General features: G+C 38.3%; 1 protein-coding gene across 1 annotated transcript in view; it reads left to right on the top strand.

The window, feature by feature from the left end:
• Positions 1–6405: 6405 nt before the first annotated feature.
• mgat4c (MGAT4 family member C) overlaps positions 6406–11574 on the top strand; it is a 32750-nt gene continuing 27581 nt past the window's right edge. The window contains exon 1 of the mRNA XM_015397973.1: positions 6406–6526. The gene's annotated coding sequence lies outside the window, so the exon portion shown is untranslated. The remainder of the gene's footprint in view (positions 6527–11574) is intronic.

Genomic DNA, 11574 nt, shown 5'->3' with positions numbered 1-11574 from the left:
GTACAAGCAGTAAAAATGAAGTAGCAGACGCGATTTTGCTGCTTTTGCTGCGTCCGGTGTGAAAGCTAGAACTGAACACAGAAAACAATACAAACAGACAAAACATCAAATACATATCATGAAAAAAAAAAACGATAATCAAAAGTTATAAAAAGTAATTTACTAAAAATTAAAAAATCTGCTCTTCTTGAGTTTATATGCGAGAGTTGATTTTTTAACAAAGACTTAAAAGAGACTTCACTGTTTGAATATTTTAGGAAACACTATTCTAGTTTTGACGAAGCCACAGAAAACGCTCCTTCCCCTTTAGTTTTCTATGATCTCATATGATCTCATATGATATCATATGAGATCATATGATAAAACCAACATTGCTTGACTGTGAATCAACTGAAACATGAACCAACAGAAGCCCAGAAAGATAGAGAGGAGAAAACCCATTCAGACATTTAAAAACCATCAACATCTCAAAACAAATCTTAAAGCTGACTGGATGCCAGGGAGGCGGACACACAAACTGGGTGCAGTGTTTGGTATTTTATGTTAGCAAAAAGATCAGCTCACATTTTTTTGTATGTCATTAAAATTTGAAATGCTAGGTGATATTATTTCTTGTTATTCTTTTAAAGTCCCTAATTCTTTGAAAATGTGTCATATTTTAGGAGTCTTACCTGCTATTTAAGCTGAGATATACTGTAGGTGATTAGGAGATCTATAAACAAGAACAAACAGGACAGGTGCATTACACAATAGTTCAATCAACACTTGAAAAAGTATTTGCTGGACATTGTAGATTAGATTGAAGTACCAAGACTTAAAGTCATGCCCTTTGCAAATATATAGGGAAAACTAAAAAATTACCATCCTGCAGGAAAGAGCTAGAAAAAAACCAAACACTCACAAAGTCGAATCCAAGCCTTTAATATTCGAAGTATAAAACCTCACTAGTTTGGTAAGTGTGAGCCAACACTTGGAGGTTTTCCTGGTTAATAAAGTGTTGGATAGCCTGAGGTCTTCGGATGGCTCCAATGGCAATATGGAACAAGCCAACACTTCCTCCCTATAAAAGTGTTTTCAAAAATGTTATGTTTTCATAACTTTTTACAGAAATGTTGTAATATTTCCTGTATTTCTACTCATTGTCTGAACAACAATACAGAACTACGGATTCATTTGCAGGGTTTTGCTTTTGTCCCAGAACAGTATATCATGAAAAATAATCTGTCATGTTGTTATGGACAGATTTTTTATTTTTTATTCCAGCAAAGAGAACTTTTTATTTAAAATTGTATTCCCAAAAACAGTTCCGGTCCTCTGAAAAACATATCGCACTTGCTGCACCGGGTATTCGTATACCCTTTACTGCAATGTCTGCAGCATCTTCTCTTGACCTTCATGGGGAAATGACCAGTGAGGTAATTGCGCACATTTAGTGAGGGATGTACACAAGATTACTTGGAGGGACAATTTGGACTCCCAGCATCTGAGGATGGTCTCTTCCTAGCAGTCAAAGGACTCCCTGCTGTGTCTGGGACCCCACTGCCTGATGATGGACATCCTCTCTTCAGAGTTGTGAGTGTTGTGTCCGTTCGATTTGAAAAGAAAAGAATCAATATTACTATTAATAATCAATTCATGCACATGTCAAAAATGCATAAAGATATCGCAGGACAATTAGCAGAGATAGATTCTTACCAGGATGAGATGCTGTGCCTGGAACTTTCTCATGTTTAGAATATCTTTCTTTGGCATCGCGAGAGCTTGACAGTGCCGTTTGTAGAGGAGCCAGGCATTGACCACAGCGAGGGTGATGGTGTGCCAGAAGATGTACATGTACCAATGCCGGGATTTTATGGTGAACTTGTATTTTGCTGTAAACGAATTACAGGCTCCACAAATCATTACAGATTTGTGTTATAAGCCACGTTTATAGCATTGTATTATAAACGTGGCAGGCAAATTGAATTGCTGATTTTTTTTGCAGGAAAATTTTTACCAGATATAAATTCAGTCTAAGGAATTCAATGTGTAAAAAAATTCAGTGTTTAAAAATCTGTGTTAAAAGAATCAAGTGTTTAAAATTTAGTATACAAAAAAGGCAGATTAAAGTTAGACTGTTTTTCTTCCTGTCCAGTAAATCGAGGGGATGACGATCAAGCATAAATCTAGAAGTTGTGTGACTTCTTTACCTGAGGGCAGGCCTTGTATATAAATGTGGAACCCAATAGAATTGTGAGACAAAACAATAGGACCCAATGAGTATGTTAATGCAGTTTAACAAAAAAGGGTGGGGGGTGGGGGATTAGGGATGACAAAAAATGCTGTAATTCTGCAACAATGGGTCACTTGCAGGGATCAGTCCTTCTTAACACTTTAAATGTTCTCACCAAGACCACTGCACTCTTCCTTCTCTTGTTTGAGCTTTTCTTCCGATGGAAACGGAGAGTCGTGGTGAGCATGTTGCCCAGTATAGGCGTTAAAGGTGGTGGAGGGAGACCTGATGATTGCTTAAACATTCAGCTCCTTAAATATAACTTTGTTTGATGTTTGGCAAAGGTTGACCATTATAAACAAGCATAGCATACCATTTGAGCAGCAAATCAGTTTCATGAACACTGTGCCAAATAAAGCAGGGGGCTCGAGAACGGCGCAGACTATTGGTGCCACTCTTTCTGTTTTAAAAGGTGAAACCATAAAATGATCTGATGCGAGATATCAAACTAAGTATTCCCATGTTTTTTACCTGTTTGGTGTGTGAGAGACCATGCATTCACTAGTTAGGGTGGTGATGTGAGCGTTATAAGATCTAATCTTGGGTATACAGAATGAAGTAGATAGTTCACGTAATGTTCACATGTCACCAGTTAAATTGCACACTTTCTGTACATCAAGCTCAGATAAGTTTTCACTTTTTCAGAGAAAGGCAAACTCCTATCCAATTCTTTCCAATGCCTGCATGTCGTCAAACAAATCAACTATAGTGTTTACCAAATGGCTTTGTTGTACTACACACCGGCTTATTAAAATGGCATCTCATTAGAAGCATTGAGCTGCCGGTTTACATGAGATTAATTGGCTTTTTTTTAAAAAGCACTTTCTCCTCATTATCATTCAGTCTTGCAAATGGATTTGCTGCAAAGCCAATACATATTCATTTTAGAGAAGGCTTGGAAATTGTTCGGAAATGAGCCGAAGGTGGAGCCAGTGCTGATGTGCCGGGCTTACTCAGAACAAAAAACCACAACAGCGTCTAATACAGAGTTGAAAGCTGTTTAAATCTAGACTGATATCCCCACTCTCACCTGACAAATAAAGTAGTTAATGTGTTTGATTCATTAAAATCAGTGATCATGAGCTCGAACCGGATGTAAAACCTTACTAACAGAAAATACACGTTAAATATTCAAATGTTTAAAGACTCGTATCGATCCACCAGATGTTCAGGATTATTATTTCCCAGGTTGATGAGTATTTGGATTCAAGGCTTACTCTTGGCTACTTCTTTCATTCCAAAGGCATTAATAATGCAAGCAAACAAGCTTTTAGTGGATTCTGATTTGCTTTCTGAAAAGGTAGAAGGAAATGTGCAACATCCTCTCCTGATGGAGTGAAGGAGTTGCACTTTGATGAAAATGAGTAGGGATGTTTCTGCCTCCTTTTATTCTGACGTAGTGTTTTGGATGTGTAATGTGTATATTTCAACATCAGAGACACTCGCTTGGTTTGAAAGCCTGCCTGAGGCGGAGAACTAAACAAAAAGTTTTCCTTTTGCCAAGTTATGGACTCTTTTACCTGAGGCAAGATGAAGCGCTTCAAAGGCAAAGGGCATCCTTTGTCAGCATCTCACACTGACAGCAGCGGATCCACCTCGAGTGTAATTGCAGAAAACTTCTGTTTGGAAGACAGAGGAGCCCCTTTGGCTCTATATTCAGAAAGGGTTCACTGTGTCATAGATGACCTCTACACTGAAAGATGATGTCATTTGTATGAACTGCAGCAGGGTTTAAGGATTAGAACTAATAAAAATACATATTTAGGTATATTTTGTTTGAAGTACATTGTTTTATTTAATAATTTAAATGTAATGATCTTATATTGGCATCTTACCATTCAAAGCTCATTAGAAATCCAGAGTTCAATTACAGTTTTTTTTTTCAAAGCCGGTCATTTTGAATTTATTGCCTTGCAAAATATTGTGATAGGTTTTTATTGGAGAAACCTATTTTTTCCATACATCTAATTTCAGATTTAATATTTGCTTAATGGCCACAATCTAATACATTGTAATTAGGGATGCACTGATCCCATATTTTTATCGGTATCGGTCCAGATAGATATAAAAAAAAAAAACTAGATCGTATCGGTGACAGTTGACTCGATATAGGGGCCGATCTATTCCCTCTAACTCTATGCTATGCTCTGCTGTCATGCGGCAGCGCAACAACACAACATGGCCATATTGTTTATGATGGAGCGAGCAAAAGGATCTCCGGTGTGGAGGTTTTTCACGCTCTCTGACCCTACTAGCCCTTTGGCTATGTGCAATATTTGTGGGAAAAATGTTCCGAGGGGCCGTGTTAAATCTTCAAACTGTAACACCACCAACTTAATGAAACACCTGCAGAAGTTTCATAACAAGGAACATGCTGAGATTATTGGACTCGGCAACCAAAAAGGAAGCAGTGGGAAGCAGCTAACTTTGATGGAAGCAAAGGAAAGAAGTCAAATTTTTCCATGTAACAGTATACAGGCCAAAAAAATCACCGAGATGATACTTGATAATGATAATGACACATTTTTTTACATTTGACCAAATCAGAGAACTTTTGTTTTAAGATTTTGTGCACAGTTGTTAAATAAATGAGTAATAATATTTATATTTGGATTGTTTCCTATTTTTCTTTAGAAAAGGGAAGTCAAATCATATGCACAGAAGATTGATCCCTGTTTTTTTTTTTTTTTTTTCACACAATAAACCAATTTTTTAGGTAATAATTCAGTGATGTTTTTGGTATTGATATCGAATCGGTGTCGGCCGACATTATACTTCAAATATTGGTATTGTATCGGAGGTGAAAAAAGTGGATCGGTGCAGCCCTAATTGGAATATTTTTCCCAATGTTTGATTGGATGAATAATATATTCTGACAAGTAGATCTTGGTAAAGTCTTTTCCTGCCAAACACTTTATGAACTGTTTGGCAAGTTTTCCTTTTCCAGGTGGATTTTCTTTTGCGCACTTTTAGCCATATATGTGTGGGGAGTTATGGTTTAAGACAGTCATTGAAGCTTAGTTCTTTGAAAATGACCGAGGGTCGTAACAGAAAAAGTGTCTATGAAGTGTATGAGAAGAAGAGTAAGGCCTCAAAAGAGAGAAACAAGACCAGATGGTTTTTGGGAGATTCTTTTGTGCGATGGCGTGCACTGAAACCACAAATCGGGCTTCTCACTGATGCCTCTGTTGCAAAGTTTCTACTCGACAGGTAAAGTTTAGCATGCTATTTGGAGAGATCCATTTCACATATCTGCTGCTAAAAGTTATCTACCTCTATCATGGTCATGCATGCTCTCACAAATGTTTAATAGGTGTTCGCATGTGCATTTAGTTTTTTAAGTGGAGACGGTGGGTCTTTTCAAAACGTAGCGAAAAGCCTCCACTCTACCTTTAACTTAAACTTTGTTCTGGTGCAGAAGCTTTACAACTTTGCCAGAAAAAATACTTAGGCACTTACATTAAAGTGAAAAATGATTCTGCTGCAACGCTAATATAAGGTTACAGAAAAGGAAACTGGGTAATTTAGTTTTCAGTGGTCCTTTAAACCCATATTTCTCATCACAAATCCCATAGTGCTCAGCCTAACCAAGGTATATAATAGGCTAAAGATGGAAATTCAAGGTCTCTGATATGAGTCCTGAAATTTGTTAAACAACCCACATTGTTTTTCCTGCACAAACAAGGCTGCTATGGTTCGATGATTACAGACACAAGTTCCAGAATAACTAATGAATATCCACCATGTGCTGCTAGTGACTCGTCAGAGGTCAGATACAGACATACAGGCAGGATGGATTTGCCAACAATATGCTGCAGAGTTTAGCCAAAACTTCAAATACAGATAATAAAAAAGCAATGTGTCTTATCTCTGGAACTCAAACCATTCAGAGCATGCTGTCAAGCTAATTTTAAGCAGGTTTATTACTGTGATATCAACGATTTTCTCTATAGGGCCTTTTCGTTCATGAAAGGTTTGTTTTTGATTACCAAAAGAGAAGCTTGGCATGAGTTGCAGAGTCAGGGGATATCGGAGATAAATGTCTTTTAGTGATTGGCCTTCCCTCACATCCCTCCCTCATCAAATATTCATGACATGAGACTAGAGAAAATTCAGGGGATGCAGAGGTAGAGGATATGTTCCCAATCGGTCCAGCAAAAGGATAGGTAGTCAATGGATCAGTGGATAGCTGCTTCCAAGAGTAGTTTGTTATTCGAGACTGGTGAGGCAGAAAACATGGGCTCCACTGTTGAGGTATTGTGCTGTTTGTCTCAATCTTTGCTAGATTATTGTTTTTTGTTGTTTTTTTTGCTTGCAGGAGAAGAATACTGTGATCTGTAAGACAGTGAAGGTTACTTTTGAAGTAGAAATCCTTTAAAGATTACAGATGTCTAGATTTAAATGCTGAGCATTTCTGCAGTCTGTATAGTTATGCTTTGATTTCACAACTCTCGGATGGTACAGTTGATTGGCTACAGCAACCACGTCAATATTTCCTATATACAGATTCTAAAAATGAATCCATGTTATTTAAAGTTTTTTAATACTCTTTTTTTAAAACAGTTTATGTTGTGTTTCAAAATTATGTATATGCTGATTAAAAATGTAGGTGATTGCCATTTACATTGAGAGTTCCCATATAGTACTATTGAGTAATACTGTAACTAAATGAACTATTTGGTGGTTATTCTTTTGGTTTTCTTTGATTTATCTTCCAACCTACTATAAGCTCCTGAAACAAACCATAGGTGTCCTTTTTCAGACAATTTCTGTTCAATTATTTTTTAAAGATGATTCTGTTAATGGAACAGAAACAAGGTGTAGCTCATAACTGTAGTCTGCTTTCCTTGGCGTCCATACACAGCCCAGATATCTATCAGCAAATTGGCTTGATCGTAGCTGATAAACAAAGCGTCCGGTCGGATCATGAGCAGAAGAAGAAATATAGCTTCTCTTCCTGGAGCTACAGCTGTAGAAAAAATGCATTGATTTTCTCAGGATTAATGATTTTATAACTTCTTTTAATTTATTGTCTTCTTTTTCTCTGAGTTGACCGCATATGAAGCTATGCATCATCATCTCTCTTAAAGGTTGTGGACAAAATATTACTGTATTTTTTATTTTTTCAGCACTGTCGCAAGTATAGAGAAAATAAATTCATGTGCATTTGACCTATCCTCTTGGGGAGCAGTGGGCAGCATTTTGCAGCGCCCGGGGAGCAGGTTTCGGTTAAGGGTCTTTGCTCAGGGAACCAGAGTGGCAGTTTGTGAGAGTGGGGCTTGAACTCAGAACCTCAGGATTCCAAGCGCAATGCCGTACCCACTAGACCTCCACTCCCCTTGAACACGCTTGGTTTTGTAAATCCCTTTATTGTCCCACAATAGAGAAATTCACTCTCTGCATTTAACCCCTCCCCTTGGGAAGCAGTGGGCTGCCATTGTGTGGCGCCCGGAGAGCAGTATGGGGTTAAGGGTTTTGTTCAGGAGCCCAGAGTGGAGGCTGTGTGGATCGAACTGGGCACTTGCAACCCTCTCAGAGCACGAGCGCACTGCTCTAACCACTAGGTCAACACTCCCTGTGTAAGTGTAGAGTGTAAATAATGAATAAATTCCAACTTTTTAATAGTCACAAACAGATTAAAGGCAGTTTTGACTCATCAAGTGAACAATTAACAAGCAATACTCCATCTATATTGGCCCAGTAATACCATACAGTTGGTGGTTTTTACAGATCAAACGTTTTTAAAATAGAAGTAGAAGAGGTCAAATGCAGGTTAGATTCCTGAAAGGCCAGGAAAATAGGCCCTTACTTTTTTGTTGGCTACAGTACACAACAGCCTTTGTGGCAATAGGGTTTTTCTTGACTTTTCTCATAGTCGGTATTCTCAGCTGAGTAACTAAAATACTTTCACACAAATTATTTAAAGTGTGTAAAATTAACATCCATCTTGATGTCCACTAAATTAAATACAACAGTCTGATGACTCCCTGTCAAGCATGTGAGATCTTATATGAGGGACATTCCACTCTTTTTCTGAAAAGAGGTAACCAATCAACCTCTTGCAAATTGGCTAAATTATGAAAAATGTTAAACGTTTCTCTGAAAACTGGACTGGAAGACGCTGGCTAGCTAGTCTGATATCTATGAAGGAAAACAGCTAATAATTGTTGTATCTGAGCTCATCTAGTGTAGTCTAACAAACAAACTACCCATCTCTGCTGGGAGGCAGAGTCTGCTTAATCACTTTTGAAATATCCAGACATCTCAAGTCTCCCAGAAGTTCCGGGAGTCTCCCTGATACCGAAGGTTGTTCACTGATGCCCGCGAGTCAGATAACTTATCCCGGATTTTAGAATTTGCAAGGTAATCTTTTTTTTAATGCGAGTGAAAGCGTGCAGGCAATACAATAATTTGTGCATCATGTGTGGATTAGAACTACTGCGATTGCTCAGGAACAACAAGAGAGAGAGTGGGGTGTTGGGAGGCGGTTGCTCGTGAAACCTGTGCGTATCTGTCCAAAGCGATGCTCTGTTCAATGAGCGTTCCAGGCGACTGGTTGTCAGAGAGCTGATGGAATTATTCAGAAAAATAAGCCAAAAAGTTTCGGTTCACTCTCTGACAGTCACCTAGTTACCACTCAGGTAACCACTCAGTCGATGAGCACCTCCCGGAAATTAGTTTTTGCAACTTGGGATGTCTGAATTTCTGCTATAATAAGTTATGAAGCACATAGAAAACCTGTTTGAAAACAGAGTTCCTTATATGACTTTTATGGAAAATAGCAGCAACTGATAACTTTTGTAAAGGAGTTCATCCAATGGAGGCTAACAAAGGAACTGGCCATCTCGGCTGGGGTACAGACTAGTTGATGGACTTCACTGCCTTGCTTCTAACACAATGCACAATAAACTTCACTGTTATGATAAATTAGCTCACAAGTCAGGCAGCAAGTCTGAAACCTTTGTAAACATTTTGAAGCCCCACTCCCTCATAAAGTGTCTCCACCTGGTAAAACCTAAAACTGCAATGTCATTTTCACCCGGTTATTGTTATCATTATTATTTTTTTGTTGTTGTTGTTGTTTCTCTTATCTCTCACTGGACAAAAAGAACAGATGTTTCTCCATTATAACAGAAAGTAGAAGGTACTCCTCCTCCACTGACTACATCTTTTTAGATACAGGTAAAACAAGTTAGGCTGAACAAATTTGTTTACATATCTAATTTGTCTGCACCATCGACACCCAGTCAAATTCCTTGTAAGTACAAACCTGCTTGGAAATAAAATTGATTCTCATTCTGATACTGAAGTTTGTCCCTTTTGGCTACTGTGATCAAAAATGACGATGCCAAATGGCGTCTCGCGTTGGGTGCATCTCCCCCTATGTAGTTATAAACCACTAATTCTAAGCAATAAGGATGCTTTAATTTTTGATTTGATATTAAGAGACTATCATAGAATATGTATTCTTTAAAGCAATACTTATTTTCTCTAATTAAAATTTTTTACGCAATGTCCTTTTAAAAGTCACGCCAATTGTGTTTCCAGAGTCATGTTTTATCTGCTGTATAAGAAATATCAGGTTTTAATGTCCTGAGATCTTGTTATTGCCTAAAATCACAGCTCTCCATGCTTGCGTTTATATTAATGGCAATGGTTAACAGTCTAGGCCACAGTTTGACTACATATTTTGATGCTTTTCTGACCATCCCAAATACTAAGTTTGGATTTTCAAAGGAGACAAATTTTATGTAAATGGATGAAGGGATTTCAGAGTCTAACCGACCTCTTCATAGAGTAACATTTACCCAGTCCTACTCTCTTACACTGGCTTGAACAGGGGCACCTACAGCGACATGTACAGATGGGGTAGTTAGAAATAAAAAATTTCCAATCCCAAGTTGACTACCCTTCCCACTTATCCCTTGCTGCCTATGCATTTCGGTTGATACTACAATTTCTTTCAGCTTTACTGGAGTGCAAGAGCTATTCCATTCAAGAACCAGCTGTGTCGGTTTACGTCCAGCTCTTTGGCTGCCCACTCTCTGCTTGACCGAATGCCTCATTTCTTAAGAGCGCTTGGATGTATGCAATGTCATACTGGTTGAAACTGGGCCATCTTATTGTATGCAAAGTATTATTATTTAAGCTCTAGTCTTTTGAAAACCCTGCCAGTACCCCATTCTCCTCTTTACAAAATATGGAGGGGGAAGATAGTGCATTCTCATGTTATCTGCCACCGGCCTCTTGCCCCTTCAGCTATTTTCTCATTTCACAGATTTGACCAGAAGGTGACCTTGGCTTTTTAAGTGCTTTCAAGGCAGAGCCAAAGTCTCCTCAGCCCTTTCCCCGGCTTCCAAATGGAGACAGAATGAGTGGAAAAGGAAATCTGTTTTCGGCCCATTCCTCAATGGCCATTTTTCTCTTGTGTTGTCCATTCTCTCCTTTGCCTACAGCTACTGCTCAGTTTTTTTTATTTATAGAATAGCAAGATGATGATGACAGGATGTTGTCTGCTAATTCACATGGGTCTGTGTTTCTAAAGTAGAAAATGGCTTCAGGGGAGCATCATAACAGCATATGTTTATGACACATGACGGTGGACAGTAAGGAGCCTGGGTACAGAGAGACACACTGTTCATTAGCCTGCTGTAATATAACAAAATACTAATTGAATATCTTTTCTCTAGAGAGGAGTTTACAATATTCAAATACTAATCGTCTTGCGTCTGAGGTGTGGGTATAAAATTATTTTATCACCAGCCAACAGCACACTGGGGAAGAGTATGAGACCATATGTGTGTGTGTGTGTGCCTGTTTACCAGAGGTGAGCATATTCTTAGTGTGTTTAAAATTGGAAATATGCAGGCATTATCTCAGCCTTCCATCAATTTTCCTCCCAGATGCACCGTTAGCAACACAATAATCTGGGTCAAAGCGCTAACTGCTACGAAGGGCTGTAGACAGGCCAATTCAGATCAGGTCTTTCATCATCCTTGTCTTTTTTTATCAACATCATAACTGGAACAACTCTACAGGTAATTAAACATCAACTTCCAGGGATCTTTCTTGACGTACAAGAGTTAATAAAACCTTTGTCAGTACTACTAAAATAACTTACTTTACTTTAAGAGATTATTTACCAGGGTCTCACATGAATGAGAGAGAAAAAATCATTGAAGTTGCAAAGATGATGCCCTCGACAACATGACATTGCAGGCTTTGTATAAATCATGAATTTGGAGAAGAGGGAAGGAGACGATTCTTGTCCTGAATGCAGACAAAACATAAGTTATAGTCTT

The sequence above is a fragment of the Cyprinodon variegatus genome, unplaced genomic scaffold (assembly GCF_000732505.1).
Source record: "Cyprinodon variegatus isolate N-32 unplaced genomic scaffold, C_variegatus-1.0 Scaffold901, whole genome shotgun sequence".
NCBI classification, from domain to species: domain Eukaryota; kingdom Metazoa; phylum Chordata; class Actinopteri; order Cyprinodontiformes; family Cyprinodontidae; genus Cyprinodon; species Cyprinodon variegatus.
This window is presented reverse-complemented; position numbering and strand designations above follow the sequence as displayed.